The following is a 20527-nucleotide window of genomic DNA, read 5'->3' on the forward strand; positions in this document are numbered from 1 at the left end:
CCTGACCAACCTATTGGAGTTTTTTGAGGAAATCGCAGGAAGGGTGGATAAGGGAGAGGTTGTGGATGTTGTGTATTTAGACTTTCAAAAGGCCTTCGACAAGGTGCCGCACAAGAGACTGATTAATAAGATGAGAGGTCATTTAAGGGGGCGTTTAAGGAGGAGATAGATAGGTATCTAATTAGTCAGGGTATCAAGGGATATGGGGATAAGGCCGGAAATTGGGGCTAGATAGGAATAGTTTTAGTTTAGCTCATGGAGCAGACTCGATGGGCTGAATGGCCTACTTCTGTTCCTTTGTCTTGTGATCTTGTGATAGTCGTAGGCTACAGGTTGATACGATGAGTTGGTAAGATCAGCACAGCAATGGCAGATGGAATTTAATCTCAATAACTGCTCTTTGGGAGGACTGTTAGGGTAGTTTATATGCAATATATGCAGGACCTTTGGGAGTATTGAGGAACAAAGGGACCTCAGAGTGAAAATTCAAGGATTCCTGAAGAACAGGTAGATAGGGTGTTGAAGAAGGACTACGGGGTTCTTGCCTTCACTGGCTGGGGCACAGAAAATAAGAGCAGGGAAGTTATGGTATAAACTTTATAAATCATTGATTAGGCTATGCTGGAGTACTGTGTACAGTTCTGATCACCACACCCTGGGAAGGACGAGGTTTGCACTGGAGAGGGTGCAGAGCAGATCCACCAGGACATTGCCTGGCATGGAGTGTTTGAGTTATAAGGAGAGACTGGAGAGCCTGGGTTTGTTTTCCTTGGTGTGGAGGAGGATGAATAGGATCTGACAGAGGTGTACAAAATAATGAGGGGGCATAGATAGGGGAGATGGCAGTAACCCTTTCCCTGTAGCTGAGGTGTGAAGGTTTCGGGTAAGGGGTACGAAGTTTAGAGAGCAGCTGAGGAAAAATGTTTTCATCCTGAAAGTGATTACAATCTAGAAAGCATTGCCTGAGGGGATGGTGGAGGTAGGTACTGTCACAGCTAACAAATGCTGGGAAATGGGATTAGTGCAGATAGGTACCTGATGGTCATTGAGTCATACAGCACGGAAATGGGCCCTCCCACCCATCATCTCCATGCCAACCTGCATGTCTTGGGAGGGAACCGGAGCACCCGGGGGAAACCCACGCATTCACAGGGAGAATGTGCAAACTCCACACGGACAGCACCCGTCAGGATTGAATATGCTCTGGCACTGTAATGCAGCACCTCTTCCGACTGTGAGTCAACCCTCAGCTCCTTTTGTGTTACATTGATAACTGTATTGGTGCAGTTTCCTGCACTCATTCAGTGAAGAACATTCTACCTCAATGTTTGCTGCTGATTTCCACCGACTGTCACTTTCACGTGGTCCATGTTGTGAGTGTGGTGACCAGAACTGCACACAATATTCCAACTACAGTCTAACCAGTGTTTTGTAAAGTCGCAAAGTAACATCCCAACATTTGGAATCCATACCCCGAACTTGAAAGCAAGCATGTCCTGTGTGTTCTTCCCCGCCCTATCTACCTGTGTTGTCACTTTCAGGCAACTATGGACTTAAACCCCAAGATTGTTCGACATTCTCTAGCACCCCATCATTTACTGTACACGTCCTACCCCTATTTGACTTTGCAGAATGCATCACCTTGTACTTGTCGGGATTAAATTCTATCTGCCAATGCTCAGGCCAATTTTCTATCTGATCTATGTCCCGCTGTAGCTTTAGACAACCTTCTTCACATCCATAACACACCAACTTTTGGGTCATTCTCACACTTACTAATCATATCTCCCACATTCACAACCAATATATCACAAACAACAAGGGTCCCAGCACTGATCCCTGCGGTACACCACTGGTCACGGACCTCCAGTCAGAAAAGCATCCTTTCACCACTACCCTCTGCCTCCTATCACCAACCCAATTTTAGATCCAATTAACCAGCTTGGCTTGAATTCCATGTGCCTTAACCTTCTGGACCAACCTACCACGCAGGGCATAGTCCAATGCCTTACCAAAGTCTATATAGATAGTGTCTACTGTCCTACCTTCATCAATCTCTTTTGTTACCGCCTCAAGAATCTCAATCAAATTAGTGAGGCAGGATTTCCCTGCACAAAGCTGCGCTGACTATCCCTGATCAGTCTCTGCCTCTCCAAATGGACAGAAAGTCTATCCTTCAGAATTTCTGCAATTAATTTCCCTGCCACTAATGTAAGGCTCACCAGCATGTAGTTATCTGGTTTATCTCCTTTGCCCTTCTTAAATAAAGGAATAACATGAGCTAACAAAGAGCTAAAGATCTCCATCGGGGTCCCAGCAATTTCCCATAGCATTCAGGGATAGATCTCATCTAGCCCATCTCACCCTTATCTGTCCCTTGACATCCAACACTTCCTCCTTCCTAATACCTAACCTGCTCCAGATCCCCGTACCCATCCCTGAACTCACTGTCTTCCACGTCCTTCTTCTTGGTGAATACAGATGGAAGTATTTGTTTAGGACCTCATATTCATTGCCCAGCTCCATGCACAGATTACTTCGTTGGTCCCGAAGGGGACCCACTTTTTCCCTGCTTACCTTCCTGCTCCTGATATTTGTAGAATGTTTTGGGGTTCTCCTTAATCTCACTTGCCAAGGATACTTCATTGTCTCTTTCTGCCCTGGATTTCTTTCTTAAGTTCACATGTTATTCCTCAAGAGCCCCTCAATCCCAGATGCCAGTACCTGCCATTTTCAAGTATTTCAGCATTTTTTGCTTTAGTTTAGGACATTCTCTGTTATTGGCTAAGTCACAGAATACGAGATCAGGGGACCTTGAACTATTTAGGTCACAACGAGAGCACTGGGCACACTTCTGGCCACCAGACCACAAGAGGTACGTGATGGCAGCGGCGAGGGTGCAGAGGAGATCTGAGACATTTGGCAAGGCTGGAGAGGTTTAGTTACAAGGGGAGATTGACTCGGATAGGGGTTTTTCCTTGGGAATGGAGGAGATTCTGGAAAATTAATAAGACGTATAATATTGTGAAAAGCCAGGACGGGAATAGGTAGGATCTAGTTCTCTTGGCAGAGAAATCACTAACTGTGGGTGGTAAGCTTAAGCTGGAGGGTGGGAGAGAACCTGAAATCACTGCCTTAAAGGATGGAACAGGCAAAAACCTCATCACAGTGAAAACATGTGTCAGTTTTTTTACCTGTAGACCTGGAGCTGAGATGTGGGATTAGTTTGAATTGCTCTTTAAAGGCCAGCATGGACACCATGGGCCAAATAGCCTCCCTCAATAATATTAACATTTCTGATCCTACAACTTAGTAGCACTAATGTTGGGTACCAGGCTAATTGAAGTTCATCATCACCGACGAAAGGAACATTCAACTGAAGTGTTAAAAAATTGGCCCTGAGTCAGATCTGATCAGGTGATGATGGAGATGTGACAAGTGTGCCCGTTGTTTAAAAATGTTTATAAAGCAGCATGTTATAATTGTATATGACCCGGCAACACCCAGGAACTGTCATCTGGAGATATCCATTGCTCAGTCGCTCTAATTCAGTTGCAAATTGAATGAATGTTTGTGCACCAGCTGTATTAATAAACGGGACAACAAGCAATGTGGCAAGGGCTGGGCAGCTGAATACCGGAAACAAAGGAAGGGAGGAGGTAGATGGTGGGGGAGGTTTGGGGTGGGGTACAGAGAGATACTTACCTGAAGGGGGAAAGAAGAATAGGTAACCGGGGGGGGGGGGGGGGGGGGGGGGGGGGTGGAAGGGAAAGAAGGTGGTGACTGCACTGAGGTTTTGAAGGGGAGGATTTTGCAAATACTGGATGGCAGAAGATTCCTTTAAGTCAGTGCTGGATATCAGGCAGGTGGTCTGAAGATTCAAAGGGTGCGGAGGGTGAGGGGATCAAGTGACAGTACAGCTGGTGAATCAGCCTGCCTTCAGGGCTAGTACTTAGATGAGGAGAGGGCTCGTGACAGATCAGCAGGTTCACCAGAGATATAGTCCAGGGACAAGAAGAGAAGCGATTGCCAGCAAATCTCCAGTTACGAATGGTTTGCCTGGCACATTAGCTGAGCTACGGGACTAGCAGGCAGAGCTAGACTACTTATCCTGATGATAGAAGCGGGTACAATCACAATATTTAAGAGACACTTGGACAGGTCCATGGACAGGAAGGTTCAGAGGGATACGGGCAAATGGGACTGGCTGAGGTAAGCACCGTGGTTGGCATGGACGAGTTGGGCCAAAGGGCCTGTTTCTGTGCTGTATAGCTCTATGACTCTATAGCTACAAATTTGAATCACACCACAGCAACTGGGAAATTTAAATTAAACTAAATAGATAAATCTGAATAAATAAATAAATGAAGCCAGGTGAGTGTGATCCCAGCCTGCAGAACGGTGGTAGACAGGTATTGAAGGGCCAATCATATTGAGGAGGAACACTCTGCCCTGTCAACATCACACTGGATGCCCTGTGTGACACTGATGGGAGTAGATAGCCTGCAGTAGATATGGAATCCTGATGACGAGGGATCTCAGCACGGGGCACAAACGTGGGAGAATGCAGCACATTTGGTAATTGAGAGAAAGGATTGGAAATGGGACAGTAATTTGCAAAGATGAGTAGTTTAGAGGTTCTTTTCATCCTTTCATTTTCATAGAAGACTTGTTTGTTAGTTAGGAAGAAGTTGGAGATGGAGTGGGCCGGTTGAAGCGGGGAATTGTGATCAAAGCGCCCTTAATATTCCAATGGGAGAAAAGGGAACATTGAAGATCCTTGAAAAACTAGCCCACTAAAAGCTGGCAGCAGGAACTCTTCAACTGGAACAAGTTTGTGTCCGTCTGAAGGCACTGCCATCTGGACGTGCAGTTCCACACAGTCACAGGTGCTGCCACTGGGCCCTCGTACCAAAAGGGCACAAGCACAATGTCACTTCCCATCACTGGACACATTCCTGGAGGTTCCTAGAACCATAGAACACTACAGCACAGAAAACAGGCCATTCGGCCCTTCTAGTCTGTGCCGAAACTTTATTCCGCTAGTCCCATTGACCTGCACCCAGTCCATAACCCTCCAGACCTCTCCCGTCCATGTATCCATCCAATTTATTCTTAAAACTTAAGAGTGAGCCCACATTTACCACGTCAGATGGCAGCTCGTTCCACACTCTCACCACTCTCTGAGTGAAGAAGTTCCCCCTAATGTTCCCCCTTAATCTTTCCCCTTTCACCCTAAAGCCATGTCCTCTCATACTTATCTCTCCTAATCTAGGTGGAAGGAGCCTACTTGCATTAACTCTGTCTATACCCCTCATAATTTTGTAAACCTCTATCAAATCTCCCCTCACTCTTCTCCGCTCCAAGGAATAAAGTCCTAACCTGTTCAATCTTTCCCTGTAACTCAACTCCTGAAGACCCGGTGACATTTTTGTAAATCTCCTCTGCACTCTTTCAATCTTACTGATATCCTTCCTGTAGTTAGGTGACCAGAACTGCACACAATACTCCAAATTTGGCCTCCAGAGGTTCCTTATAATGTGCTTCACCTCCTAAACACAAATGGGCTCAGCTGTTATCCCAACTCTAATATCCCTATAACTATTGACCGAAAGTGGAAGGAGACATAAAGCAAATCTTTTCAATTCCTTCAATGATTCTCAGTGAATGAATTTCTGGAGACTCCAAGACAGTGGATTTACACAAGGCTTAGAGTGATCCCGTGCTTTTTGATTCAGACTTGCAGAGAGCTTTCAGGTGCCACAGAACTTGGCCACATGGTAGACAGTGTGGAGGGATGCTTGAGATTGAAAGGACTTGCACTGTTTGCTATCAGTTTGCCTGTGGGGCCAACTATGATGCAGCTTCTAGCGGCCAATGTCTCAGTGCTGCCACGGAAGTGGAGGGTGCTGCCGTCATGGGTCTGGATGCCAGTGTGCCAAGGCAGTACCCCGGACACCGCAGCACTCAAGTGATCTCACCCACCCCCCCCCCCCCCCCCCCCCCCGAAGCCTGTCAGCGGATATGGCCCCTGGTTGAGCCTACCCAACCCTGCACCTCCCAACTCCACATGTTCATTCTCCTTGTCCCATGGTCAATCCCCAGAGGTAGCCTTACTGAGCTATCCAATGTCTTTCTGCAGTGCTTTGTACACAAACCTGTAAGTAACTAAACAAGAGGCACCTCTGCTCCAGCCAGACTCATTCCCTGTAGGTGACTGAAACTATCCCAAACATGTTGGCCTGGAAAATGGTAAAGATATGAAGAGCGGTATGTTTATCGGTTCACAGCAGATAAACCAAGGAGCACCACTTGAAACTTCAGGAGCACAAGAGACCCAGGGCAGAAGGCCTTTCCTTTGCTCTTCAGTGGTAGAGCATGTGAAGGAATCCAGGCAAGTCCAAATGGGTAATCCTTTATTCTTAAACAGTGACCCTTAGTTCTCGCACTGAGTAAACGTCCTCCCCACATCCACAGATGTGTTCCTTTCACCTGCTCTCACCTGTCTAAACTACAGTCAATATAAGCCAGGCCTGTCCAACCCTTCCTTATACAACAACCGTGTGTATTAGACCGGTAAACGGCTTCCGACACATTAACATCATTCCCTCAGTGCACAGTGCGTGGTCTCACCAACACCCTCGATAACTGAAGCATAGTCTCCCTAGTTTTGTCTTCAGTTCCACTCACACTGAACAATAACATTCTGTTAACTTTCCTAATTGCAGTGCCTGCACACTGGCCGTCTTTTAAAAAAAGGTTTACCAACATATTTACAATATTTATGTGATTTTCATTCAAATATTCACCTCACTTTCATATTAAAACCTCACCATCCTGGTCCAGGATGCCCCCCAGCCCTGGTGGTGCCATCAGTCCCAGAAGGCATCCAGAAAACCAAGGGACACCTGGGCACAGTTGAATCCTTGGAAGCGGGGCAGGTAGTCAGCTGAGCCAGAACCCTTGACACCTTGGCCAGGCCCAGGAGCAGACTGACAAGAAGGTCCCCTGACTGCCTCACCCCTTTCCACACCGGACATCCATAGATCAGGAAGGTGGGGCTGAAGTGCAACTAGAACTTGATGAGCAGCCCCTTCCGATGGGGGCTGCAACCTCTCACATTCTGTATTTACGTGGACCACGGGCTCCTCCAGGCCACAGAAATAGCAGGCGTTCCGGGAGCCCAAGAACCAACTTAAAAACCCTTTGAACAGCATTGCTGTGTGCGGCACTCTCCATCCTAGGTTCCCCGTGTAAAAGGGAAGGACTGTCGCACAGAGACACCTCCACTGTGTCCCTGGCCTTTGTGAACCATGCACTCGGATACTAGATCCATCTGCACCTCTGGGCCCTGCAGTCTCCCACCACTTCCTTTTTACTTTTCCTGCCAAAATGAACAATTGTACATTTTTCCACATTACGCTCCATTTGCCAGATCTTCCCACTCAGAACCCACCCCTCTGTAGCCTCATGTCCCCTGAATAACTTACTTTCCTACCTATTCTTGTGTCATCTGCAAACTTAGCAGCCGAATTATTTTTACAAACTGTAAAAGGTTGAGGCCCCAGCAATGATCCCTGTGGCACACATTTGGTTCATTTTCCCAACTAGAGGACTGATTTATGGCTACCAATTTGTTACCGACTGTACCTAGCTTTTAATTTCCACCTCAAATATCTTACGGAAATGTTAGTGCATCCACTTATGCCCAGCACGATATTTCTTCACAGAGCCTCAGTACGTTGGTCAGACATGATTGTCATTCACAAAGCCACGTTGACTTTCCCTGATTAACCCAGGAGTGGATTACTGCCCCTTTAATTGGTGCTGAGCAGTTATCCTTTATTCCACTGAATGTATGTTCAGCTTTGGAAGGTGCTAGGGGCGGGGTGTTGACATTAAATTCCCCTGCATGCTGTTGATATCATGACCCACTTACTCTGTGTCCTCTGGCAGACACTGAGTTCACACACACACACCACATAGTAGACACCAGCATTTACGTCAGGGATGTCTGTATGAGCTGTGGATATTATACTTAGAACTCATAGGACCTCTTATTGACCAAACGTTGTGTGATACTCAGCAAAATTTTGCCCCAAAAGTCTACACAGGCACTCAATAAGATGCCTACCCGTGAAGACAGGTTAGTGGGACAGACAAGAAGCCATCTGATAGCACACACAGCACTCTCTCAGAACTGATGTAAAATGATAATTTTTCAATATATTTGAAAAATATCCTTTGACGTCCCCATAAATCTCCAATACAGAACAAAGACCAGTAAAAGAATAAATTCCAATCTCGTGTCCAAATGAAATTGTTCATTATAAATCTACTTACGTCATTTGGAAAATTCAGAGGGAGATTAATTACTCTGAGATAAAGTCAGGCAGCTTGAAGACCGAGTTTAACTCTTACACGTTATCAACAAGGAGAGGGTGTCATCATTGGACTGTGTACACCTCTGATAAGCAGAATTCCTGGAATATTGTCATCCACAACATGTCATTGGCCAGTGGTGTGCACCCCACCAACCCACTGTGCACAGCACATGGAGGCAGCCAGCAACAGTCTACACTACCAAAGGGCAAAGTAAGGCTATTCTGTTTGCTCCTTGCCCTAGTTTACTTACATTGTGCAACTGCTGATTACTAACTGCTCTGGCTTTTATTCTTGTATAAATTACTTTGAAAAGACAGAAGAATTAGGCTAATTTCATATTTCTAAAATAAATCCAACAAAATGAGCAGAGATGTCGAGCCCAATGGTATCAGCCAGTCAAATGTGTGCAGGAGCAGTGCAGAAGAGTGGTTCAGCTCCCGTGCTAGCAGAATGCTGCAGAGGACAGGTCCAGCCTCCCTCTCATCCCACTACGTCAAAGTTCGGTTGTGAAGAGACCGGGAGTTGGGAAAGACTGGGGGGCGGTTGGTGTTGCAGGGCGGGAGATCAGGAGCAGAGCTGGGCTGCAGGTGTTAAGGGGAGGTGAATCACAAGATTGGAACAAATGAGAGGTTTGTGGGGTGCGCTGGAGATCACAGCAGGGTGAGGAAGGGCAGGGAGATTGCTGCAAGCACCTTACCAAGTAAGTGCTTCCCAGATCAGTACTGCATTGTCAAGACCTGGAGCAACACACACACAAAGTGCTGGAGGATCTCAGCAGGTCAGGCAGCATCTATGGAGGGAAATAAACAGCCAACATTTTGGGTCAAGACCTGAAACCTCAACATCAGGAGTCCTGAAACGTCGACTGTTCATTTCCGTCCACAGATGCTGCCTGACCTGCTGAGCTCCTCCAGCATTTTGTGTGTGTTGCTCCAGATTCCAGCGTCTGCAGAATCTCTTGTGTCTTTGTTAAGACCTGTCTATCCCAGGACTGCCCTATTTGGGTTCCCTGGTCCAGAATCCTGCAATGCTCCAATAGGAGTGCTGCAGGGGGAATGACATCACCCCGTGCATTCCTGACACAAGAATTGTGTCACAGTCTCAAGGAAATCTCAATTTGCCATGTCCCCTTTGAGACTCACCAACTTTTATCGATGCACCATAGAAAGCATCCTATCTGGATGCAACTGCTCTGCCCAGGACTGCAAGAAACTGCAGAGAGTTGTGGACACAGCCCAGCACATCACAGAAACCAACCTCCCCTCCATGGACTCTGTCTGTACTTCTCGCTACCTTGGTGAAGAATCAGCATAATCAAAGACCCCACCCACCTGGGTCATTCTCTCTTCTCCCCTCTCTTATCAGGCAGAAGATACAGGAGCCTGAGGGCACGTACCACCAGGCTCAAGGACACGGTGATAAAATTATTGAACGGTTCCCTTATATGATGAGATGGACTCTTGACCTCACAATCTACCTTGTTGTGACCTTGCACCTTATCATCTACCTGCACTGCACTTCCCTGAAGCTGTGACACCTTACTCTGTATTCTGTTATTGTTTTAACCCTGTACTACCTCAATGCACTGTGTAATGAACTGACCTGTAAAAACAGTATGCAAGACAAGTTTTTCACTGTACCTCGGTACAAGTGACAATGATAAACCAATACCAAATGCTCAATGCAATTTCATAACACTGTGATTTGACCCAGAAATTGTGGCAAATTAGTTTTTTCTGGATTAAAACAATTTTCAGTTGTAGAGCATGGAAAATGAATCCAGAGCTTATGCAATGTTTATTTGACATTCGTTTTAATTAGGGAAATAAAACTGACTGAACAAAACAAACTACAGAAGGAGTGAGTTGGCTTTGTTCGATCAGGATACCACATTAAAAGGTAGGTCAATGGATAAAACTTAATGCACAGTTCACAAGTAATATATATTCCTTTAAGGCAAAAAAAAGATCCAACAGGGAAAATGATCTAGTTATGGATATTAAGAAAAGTTGAAAAAGGTATTGGAAAAAATAACAGGACCAAAAGACGGTAAATCCCCAGGACCCAATGATCTGAAACTTGGGGTTTTAGAGGAAGTGGCAATGGCTGTACTAGTTGTTGGTGAGACCGCACGTGAACTGTGTGCGGTTCTGCTCGTCACACTACAGGGAGGACGTCATTGAGCCAGAGAGGGTACAGAAAAGGTTCACAAGAATGTTGCCAGGACTGGAGGCTTGAGTTGTAGGGGGAGACTGGAGAGGCTGGGACTGTCTTCGTTGGAGCGAAGGAAGCTGAGGTTTATAAAATTATGGCGGGCATAGATAAGGTCGCAGTCTTTTTTAAGGCAGGGGAGTCTAAAACAAGAGGGCACAAATTTCAGGTGAGAGGGGAAAGGTTTGAAGGGGACATGAGGGGGCAGGTTTTTCACACAGAGGGTGGTGGGTACACGGAACGAGCTGCCAGAGGAAGTGGCAGAGGCAGGTACAGTTGTAACATTTAAAAGACATTGGGACAGGTTCATGGATAAGATTATTTATTAGTCACACGTACGTCGAAACACACTTCACTGTGTGTCTTTTTGCGTTACTGAGAATGTGCTGGGGGCAGCCTGCACGTGTCGCCGCTCTTCCGGCGCCAACATAGCATGACCACAGCTCCTGACCTGTATGTCTTTGGAACGTGGGAGGAAACCGGAGCACCCGGAGGAAACCCACGCAGACACAGGGAGAACGTACAAACTCCTTACAGACTAGCGGGAATTGAACCCCAATTGCTGGTGCTGTAATAGCGTTACGCTAACCGCTACACTACCGTGCTGAGGTTAAAGGCTTAGAGGCCAAATGCAGGCAAATGAAGCCAGCTTAGGAAGGCACCTTGGTCGGTAGGGATGAGTGGGCTGAAGGGCCTGTTTCTGTCCATGACTCTTTGGAGCTAGTGGATACTCGCAATAGAGGGAGTGGAGCAAAGGTTCACCAGATTGACTCCTTGGCATGGTAGGTTGTCGTACAAGGAGAGGTAAGTAGACTAGGTGGCACCAAGGTAAAAGATCAGCCATGATCTTATTGAATGGTGGACCAAGCACGAGGGCCACATGGTCCGATCTCCCTTCATTTATTCATGTTGTATCATTTTGTTATGTGTTTAGATTTGAAATGAAATGATTTAGAAAGGAAAGAATGAAGGGAGGGATATTTATGCAATCTTAAAAGATCCTCCAAAATTAATCAAACAAAATGGACGAAGTGATCTGATAAATGTTTTAAATGGATTATGAAAATACTGTATTGGATGGTAAAGGTATCCCAGGGCTGAGTGAAACAAAATTTCAATAGTCACAACAAATGACCATGAAATGGGAACTTTCAAAATTACCTCAATTACGGTTTATCAGCAGACACCAGATGAATGGCTAATTGAGAACGTGCTCTTGGAGATCGTTGTGTTTTTGTTGTGAACACTTTAACAAACCTTGTGAGGAAAGGTCTTCAACATCAAAAGTTAATTCTGCAGATCTCTCCATAGAAGGCTGTGGAGCAAGTGCTGGGACATGGGATTAGAATTGGTGGGCAGGGGCACAGTGGGCCGAAGGGCCTGTGTGCTGGGTGATGAGACGCTCCCTGACCCACTGAGTATCCCAGTTTCTATGTTTACACATGAATGGGCGGGGAATGGAGGGATATGGATCATGTGCAGCCAGAAAGGATTCGTTTCATTCATGCCCAGCACAGACATCATGGGCCAAATGGCCTCCTCCTGTGCTGTACTGTTCAATGTTCTGCAGATCGATAGCCTGGCCACCTCAGGAATGAAGAAAGGAAAAAGTCCTGACCCGAAACGTTGACCACCTGCTTTTCTCCGCAGATGCTGCCCGGCCTGCTGAGTTCCTCCAGCATCACCGTGTTTTTCATCTAGATTTCAGCATCTGCCGTCCTTTATTTTTCTTAAAGTTAATGCTGCTACATCTCATTGCATTGAATGCACGGTAGTGCAGCAGTGAGCGTAACACTTTACAGCGCCAGCGACCCGGGTTCAATTCCCGCCACTGTCTGTAAGGAGTTTGTACGTTCTCCCCGTGTCTGCGTGGGTTTCCTCCGGGTGCTCCGGTTTCCTCCCACATTCCAAAGACGTACGGGTTAGGAAGTTGTGGGCGTGCTATGTTGGCGCTGGGAGCGTGGCGACACTTGCGGGCTGCCCCCAGAACACTCTACGCAAAAGATGCATCTCGCTGTGCGTTTCGATGTATGTGTGACTAATAAAGATCTTACCTTAATGGTACAAATAAACATAAATAAAAATACATAAGTTTGATCACAATGGCTGATGAGTGTCCAAAGTTAGGAACTAAATATTCAGGGTCATTGATGTTTCTTTTCTCTGGAAAAGCGGGAGTAGGTCTGGTAACAAGGATGAGATGAAAGGACAGTGTGAGAAAGGAACTTCCCCCAAAAATCAGCATCCTGGAAGCAGCTGGAGGAGTAAAAGCCACAACCCAGTGAGAGGCAGGAAGCAAGTGTGAGCAGTTCACAAGCACCCCAAGGACAGACAGATGGGCATGCAATAATCCTGGGCACGTTAAACACTGTACAACCGGGCAAACCAAACTCTCAGTAGTAGCCTGGAGTCCAGGTTTAGGAATACATTTCAGAGATTATTTTCCAGAAGAGTGTGTTGAGGAACCAACAAGGACACACACCACTTTAGCTCTAACATTATGTAATAGAGTCATGGAGTAATGCAGCACAAAGGCCTTTTGGCCCACCAGGTCCATACTGGCCATCAAGTACCTATCTACACCAATCCCATTTACCAGCATTTAGTCTGTAGCCTTCTGTACTCTGGTGATCCAAGTGCTTGGCTAGATAACTTTTTAAATATTGTGAGAGTCTCTGCCTCCATCATCCACTCAGACAGTGTGTTCCAGATCCAAACCACCCTCTGTGTGTCCCTTCTAAACCTCCTGACCTAAACCTGTGCCTATACTTTTTGATGTCTCTGCTGTGGGGCAAAGTTTCCTACGTTTCCCCCAATCTGCGCCCCTCATTATTCTGTGCTCCAGCCGGCAGCCTCCTCCGCACCAGGGAAAACACACCCAGACTATTCAGTCTCTCATAACTGAAGTGCTCCATTCCAGGCAACACCATAGCGAATCTCCCCTGCACCTTCTCTAATCACGTCCTTCCTGTAGTGTAGCAACAGGTCTACGCTCAGTTTTCCAGCTGTGGCCTAACTTTGTAAAGTTGCACCAGAACCTTCCTGCTCCTTTATTGTATGCCCCGGCTAATGAAGGCAAGTATCCCAAATGCCTCCTTCACCACCTTAGCTCCCTGTGCTATCATCAGCAGGGATTCTTGTACTCCGAGGCTTGACTGTTCCTCAGTGCTCCCCAAAGCCCCACCGCTCATTGTACATCTTCCCTTAACAGTCCTCCCAAAATCCATCTGCCATTGCACCGCCATCTTACCACCGATCAATATCACCCTGTACCCTACGATTATCCTCCCCACTAACAACACCACTGATTATTGTGTAGATAAAACTAGAGGACGATTTAGGGGAAGGGGCAAGAGATTTAGGGGGATCTGAGGGGGACCGTTTTCACCCAGAGAGCGGTGAGTACCTGGAACACACTGCCGGAGAGAATGGTGGAGGCAAAGTCGCTGACAGCACTTTAAGAAGTGTCCAGACGAATACTTGAATGGCCCAGGTGTAGAGGCTGTGGGCCAGTTGCTAGAAGATGGGATTAATATGAATGAGTCCCCACTGCTCACAATGGACATTGTGGGCTGAATGGCCTCTTCCCAGGTGTATGACTCTATCTCCTACATCCGCATCCAAATCAGCCATGTATATAACAAACAGTAAGGGTCCCAACAGCAATCCCCTTGGCCCACTGGTCACAGGCTTCCAATCACAAAAACAACCCTGCACCATTACCTCTGCCTCATTACTAAGCTCATTTTAGATCCGCTTTGTCAACTTGTGTGGATCCCATGGGCTCTGACTTTTGGACCAGTCTCCCATGTGAGACCTTGTCAAAGGCCATACTGAAGTCCACATCAGCCACATCAACCACACCATCCTCATCAATACCCATATGTCTTTGACAAATCCAATCAAAATAGTAATCCAAACCTGACAACACCACGCTGACTACCTTTGATTAATCTCTGCCTTCCCAAATGCAAATTAATCCTGTCTCTCAAAATTGTTTCCCAGTTACGTTCCCTATCACTGATGTTGGATTCACAGGTGTTTAAACACCTGGTTTATCCCCGCTGCCCCTCTTGAACAAAGGCACCATAACTGCTGTCTGCCAGTCATCTGGCACCTCACCAGTGGTTAATAAAGATTTAATTATGTTTGTCAGGCCCCAGTAATCTCCTCCCTCACCTCACACACCAGCCTGGGATACATCTCACCTCATGCATTACACACCTCCTTCTTAATAATAACATGTTCTGGAACTTCACCGTCCCACTTCCTGAATTCTCCAACTATAATATCCTTCTCCTCAGTAAATTTAGTTGAAAAGTATTCATTGAGCACCTCGCCCACACCCTCCAGCCCCACACACAGGTTGCCACCGTGGTCCCTAACGAGCCCACTCTTTCCCTGCTTACCCTCTTGGTTTTAATATTGTTTTGAAATGCTTTAGGATTTTTCTTAATCTTGTCCACCAGTCCACCGTTTTGTACCCCCTCTTTAACCTCCTAACTTCTTTTTAAGTAGCCAGCCCATAGTTTCTGTACTCCTGTAGGTCTCCCCAGTTTCCAGTTCTCTCTACCTGTCGAATGCTTCCTTTTTTAATCCAGCCCTTCATGTCCCCTGACAGCCAGAGTTTCTTGGAGTTTCTATCCACACCTTTCACACTTGTGGGAACACACTGGGTCTGAACTCTCATTATTTCACTTCTGAATGACTCCCACTTGTCCAAATTAAACCTTCCCTCAGGTAGCTGCTCCCAGTCTATTTTTGCCAGGTCTTATGATATTGAAATCGACCTTTACCAATTCAGGACCTTACCCTCAGGACCCTCCTTATCCCTACACATAACCACCTTGAAACTTACAGATTCATGGTCACTGTCACCAAAATCATCCTCCAACTAGTTCTCCAGCGTCATTCTCCAGTGGTCCAATGCCCACTCTCGCCTCTCTCTTACTCGTTATCTATCTAAAAAAACTTCTGGAATCTTCTTTTATATTATTGGCTAGTCTACCCTCATTTTTCATCTTCTCCTCACTTATAGCTTTTTCGCTTGTCCTCTGTTGGCTTTTAAAGGTTTCCCAATCCTCGGGCTTCCCACTAATCTTCGCCATGTTGTTTGCCTTTACTTTTGCTTTTATGCTATCCCTGACTTTCCTTGTCGGCCGTGGTTGCCTCGTCCTCCCCTTAGTGTGCTTCTCCTTCCCTGGGATGTAATTCTGCTGTGTCTCCCGAATTACTCCCAGAAACTCCTGCCATTTCTGCTCCACCGTCATCCCTTCCAATCAACTCTGGCCCACTCCTCCCTCGTGCCTCTGGAGTTATCTTTACTCAACTGTAATACTATTAGCCCAGGTTTCAGCTTCTCTCTCTCTCAAACTGCAGGGTGAACTTCTGGTCCTAGGGTTCCTTCACCTTAAGCTCCCTGATCAACCTGCCTCATTACACAACACCAAATCCAGAACTGCCTGTTCCCTGGTGGGCTCTACCACAAGCTGCTCTAAAATTCCATCTCGGAGACATTCCAGGAATTCCTTTTCCTGTGGTCCACCACCAACCTGACTTTCTCCAGTCTGCCTGCATATTGAGGTCCGCCTCGATCACCGCCTTTCTCACATCCCTTTTCTACCTGCCGCTGGATCTTGTACCCCTCTGCCCGACTGCTATCCCGAGGCCTGTACACAACTCCCATCAGGGTCATTTTACCTTTGCGGTTCCACAAAGATTTTACATCTTCTGATCCTACATTGCTTGTTTGTGAATGTCTTCATTCACAAACATTCACAATCACTCAGAACCTGCTAAAAAAATTAAAACATTAAAAAAATTTAAATGACCAAAAATTAAAGGTTAAGAATCCAAAAGGGCACACATCAACAGTTAAACTAACTTAATCAAATCAGATAAAAACCGTGCATTGCTGACAGCAACATTGATTTCACGGGACATTGTACTGGGGAGGGGGGAGGGGGTTAACGTGGCTGGGGATCAGAAGGTGGACCCCCGACCCCTGTCTGAGATCCAGGAAATGGACAGGAGTTTCTGTTGCCCCGATAGACTCCACAGGGAGCCCAACCAACCACACAGCACAGGTGCTCCATGGCACCATGGCCTCAGCTGCCAACAGCCCAGTTATGAGTGCAGGGGCTGATCTCAGACCCAGGATTGCAGGCGTTCATGCGTTGTTCAAAATCAGAATCTTCAGTTCAAACAAAGGCAGTTACAAAGGTACAGGAGTCAATGTGGAGAGTCATACAGCATAGAAACGGGACACTCAGTCCACCATTTCCACGCTGACCAGTTGGTTAAGGTAGATAGAACACAGAACAGTACAGCACAGGGACAGGCCCTTCAGCCCACGATGTTGTGCCAAAATAATTAAACTAGTAATTAAATGCCCAACTAAACTAATCCCTTCTGCCTGCACATGATCCATATCCTACCATTCTCTGCACATTCATGGGCCTAAGAGCTTCTTGAACCCCTCTATCGTATCTGCCTCCACCCCCACCCCAGGCAGTGCATTCCAGGCACCCACCACTCTCTGTGCAAAAAACCTGCCCCGCACATTTTCTTTGAACTTTCCCCCTCTCACCGTAAATGCACGCCCTCAAGTATTAGACATTTCAACCCTGGGGAAAAGATATCGGCTATCTACTCTGTCTACGCCTCTCATAATCTTATACACCTCTATCAGGTCTCCCCTCAGCCGCCACTGCTCCAGAGAGAACAACCCAAGTTTGTCCGACCTCTCCTCATAGCACGTGCCCTCTAATCCAGGCAGCATCCTGGTAAACCTCTCTGCACCCTCTCCAAAGCCTCGACATCCTTCACATAATGGGGCAACCAGAACTGAATGCAATACTCCAGATGCAGCCTAACTAAAGTTTTAAAAAGCTGCAACATAACTTCCCAACTCTTGAACTCAATGCCTCAACAGAGGCAAGCGTGCCGTACGCCTTCTTTACCGCCCTGTCAACCTGTGCAGCCACTTTCAGGGAGCTATGGACTTGGACCCCAAGATCCCTCTGCTCATCAACATTGTTAAGGGTCCTGCCGTTAACTTGTGTCCTGTCCCTTTACATTTGATCTCCCAAAGTGCAACACTTCACATTTGGCCGGGTTGAACTCCATCTGCCATTTCTCAGCCCATATCTGCAACTGATCCATATCCCGCTGGATCCTTTGCCAGTCTTCTACACTATCCACACCACCACCAATCTTTGTATCATCTGCAAACTTACTAGCCCACCCCTGCACATTTTCATCCAGGTCATTAATATACATCACAAACAGCAGAGGTCCCAGTATGAACCCCTGCGGAACACCACAATCACAGACCTCCGGCCAGAATAAGTCCCATCGACCACTGCCCTCTGTCTTCTATGGGCAAGTCAATTCTGAATCCAAATAGCCAATTCACCGTGGATCCCATGCATCTTAATCTTCTGGATGAGCCTCCCATGAGGGACCTTGTCAAACACCGCACTAAAATCCAAGTAGACAACATCCACAGCTCTACCTTCATCAATCACCTTCGTCAGATCAAAAGGTATTTTGGTAAACAAGTGAACAACTAAAAGAATTCATACTTTGCAATTAATAATACATTCCCCCGAGAAATGAAAACATCTCTGGGTAAACACTACTTCTACAAACAACTACAAGAATTAAAGATAGCATAGGGATTTCACTGGAAAAGCTGGGATTGTTCTCCTGGGACCAAAGAAGGTTTCAAGGAAATTTGATAGTGGTGTTCAAGATCCTGGGAATTCAGACTGGTTTAACAGACAGGAACCGTTCCCATTAACTGATGATTCAAGGATCAGGGACACAGGTTAAAGTGAAGGGCAGAAGATACATGGGAATGAGAGGAACTACCTGCCTGTCAGGGGACCTGGAGGAGGTCTGAGTGCTGTGCAGAAGGAGCTGTGCTGGTCCTGACTCAGTCACAATGTATGCAGGTTGTTGCAGGATATGACTGCATTTTGAAAGGAATTCATTGGCTGTGAAACACTTGGAAGTTTCCTGAGAAACTCGCTCATGTACTAGAGAAATACAAAGCTCTTTTTTTCAGCTGCTCATTAGCTGTCAAAAATCTCAGTCGACAGCACTAGCCTCAAGGCATTTACCCCAGCGGAGATTTGCTGTTCTGGAATTCACTGTGCTCCATGTGACCAGCCCAAGGTGACTGTGTCACTCACAGGTGGACATTCCCTCTGCAAACCAGAGATCACTTTCGCCACATTCAATGGATCATCCTTTGCGATTTCCACCAGCTCCAACAGCACTGGACAGATGTTCCCCTCCTTCCCCATTCAACATTTGGGAGTGATTCACTGACCCACCATGACTTTTACACTCTTCACAGAGAAGCATAATCTGACCCCAACTGCTCCTGCTATTAACTCATTTGGTCTCACCCTATCAGGGATATTCCCTTTGTCCTGCCCATCCCACCCTCCACCTTTTCTGCTACTGAAAACCAGCTTGTTTTCTCTCTTGCCCAGTTCGGACGAGGAGTCCCAGACTTCAGCATCAGTGCATCAACCCCGGGCCCGTTCACCCCACGTGGGACCGTCCAAGTCCTCCTGACAACCCAACTGCATCCACGGGTATTCCTTAATCTCTCCGACCAGTCACACCCCCAAATAACTCCAGGAGGTTTGACAACACGATTTTCCTTGACTAAATCCACCTGAATTTCTCCAACGGTTTGAACGTTTCCAGGTGAGATGTTATCACATCCCGCATGACAAGTTCTGGCTCTCTCCCTGCCACTGACGTTGGCCGATCCTCAAATGAGGAGAGTCATCAACAGTGTCTCCAACAGTTAGTGAGTTGCTCCCCAGACACAGCGGGTCAGGCAGCAGCTGCGGGGGGAAACAGTCGAGGTCCGTCTGGCAATTGGGGGGATGGGTCTTTGCGTCTCACGGGCGGCTGAACAAGTGGGGCTGACAGTTCACCGACCAGAGCCTCCTGCCCCGGACCCCGCTCCCCCCTCCCCGCTCCCACAGCTACCCTCGGCCACTTACCCGCGCCCTGCTCGGCTCCTGGTCGGCGGCTCGGGGCGGACGAGCGGCCCGGCTCGCAGTCTGACGCCGCCGCAAGGTCCAGAGTCCATGAGCGCAGCCCGACCACACCCAGCGGCGGGGGGAGGGCGAGGTCTGCCCGCTTCCAGGAAGGCAGGATGTCGGTCGGGACAGGGACCACAGGGGGGTCCGGGACAGGGATCACAGGGGGGTCCGGGACAGGGATCACAGGGGGGTCCGGGACAGGGAGAGCTCCTTCGTGGGACCCTCGGCAGCCCGGTCCGAGACATGTCCCCCCCCCCACCTCCCGCAGCACCCGCAAGGGGACAGGGTCACGGCGGGACACCTCCCACTGCGGGGTCCCGGGAGGGCGGCGCGGGGGGAGAGTCCCGGGACTCGGGGGTGGGGGAGCGGGGGAAAAGACCCGAGACCCGAGGGGGGGGGAAGACTTGGGACCCGGTGGGGGGGGGGATCGGGGGCCGGGGTCAGGCGGGGAAGGGGCAGAATCCACGCCAGCAGAGGGCTTTCACCCCGCGTTCAGGCCACGGAACCAGCGGGGACTTGGCACCGAGGGGTCCGGCAGTTCACACAGTCACAGCCCCCGCCCCTCGCTGCACCAGGCAGGGGGGCAGCGGCTCTTAAAGCTACACTGCCGGTGGCTGAGGGGAGGTGGGAGGGTGGGGGGGGGGGCATCCCTTGTCCCCAGGACCCACCCTGGGACACGGCAGCCACTGAACGGACCCCCTCAGGGTGAAGGGGTCAAGTGAGGTCCGGGAACGTGGCGCACACTGTCCGGAAATTCGTCCACACCCACCCGCACATCGAGGGAGTGCGGACCTTTCCTGGTGATGGAAGGTTCCGGTTATCAGTGGCAGCCCTGGGGCAAAAAACAAACAGCTGGAGGA

At 47.9% G+C, this 20527-nt stretch overlaps 1 protein-coding gene across 1 annotated transcript in view; it reads right to left on the minus strand.

Moving 5' to 3' along the window:
• The window catches only part of LOC127582632 (mitotic interactor and substrate of PLK1-like), a 39567-nt gene extending 19744 nt beyond the window's left edge, over nt 1-19823 (minus strand). Inside the window, exon 1 of the mRNA XM_052038099.1 lies at nt 19626-19823. The gene's annotated coding sequence lies outside the window, so the exon portion shown is untranslated. The remainder of the gene's footprint in view (nt 1-19625) is intronic.
• Nucleotides 19824-20527: the final 704 nt, after the last annotated feature.

This window comes from Pristis pectinata, chromosome 24, assembly GCF_009764475.1.
Source record: "Pristis pectinata isolate sPriPec2 chromosome 24, sPriPec2.1.pri, whole genome shotgun sequence".
NCBI lineage: Eukaryota > Metazoa > Chordata > Chondrichthyes > Rhinopristiformes > Pristidae > Pristis > Pristis pectinata.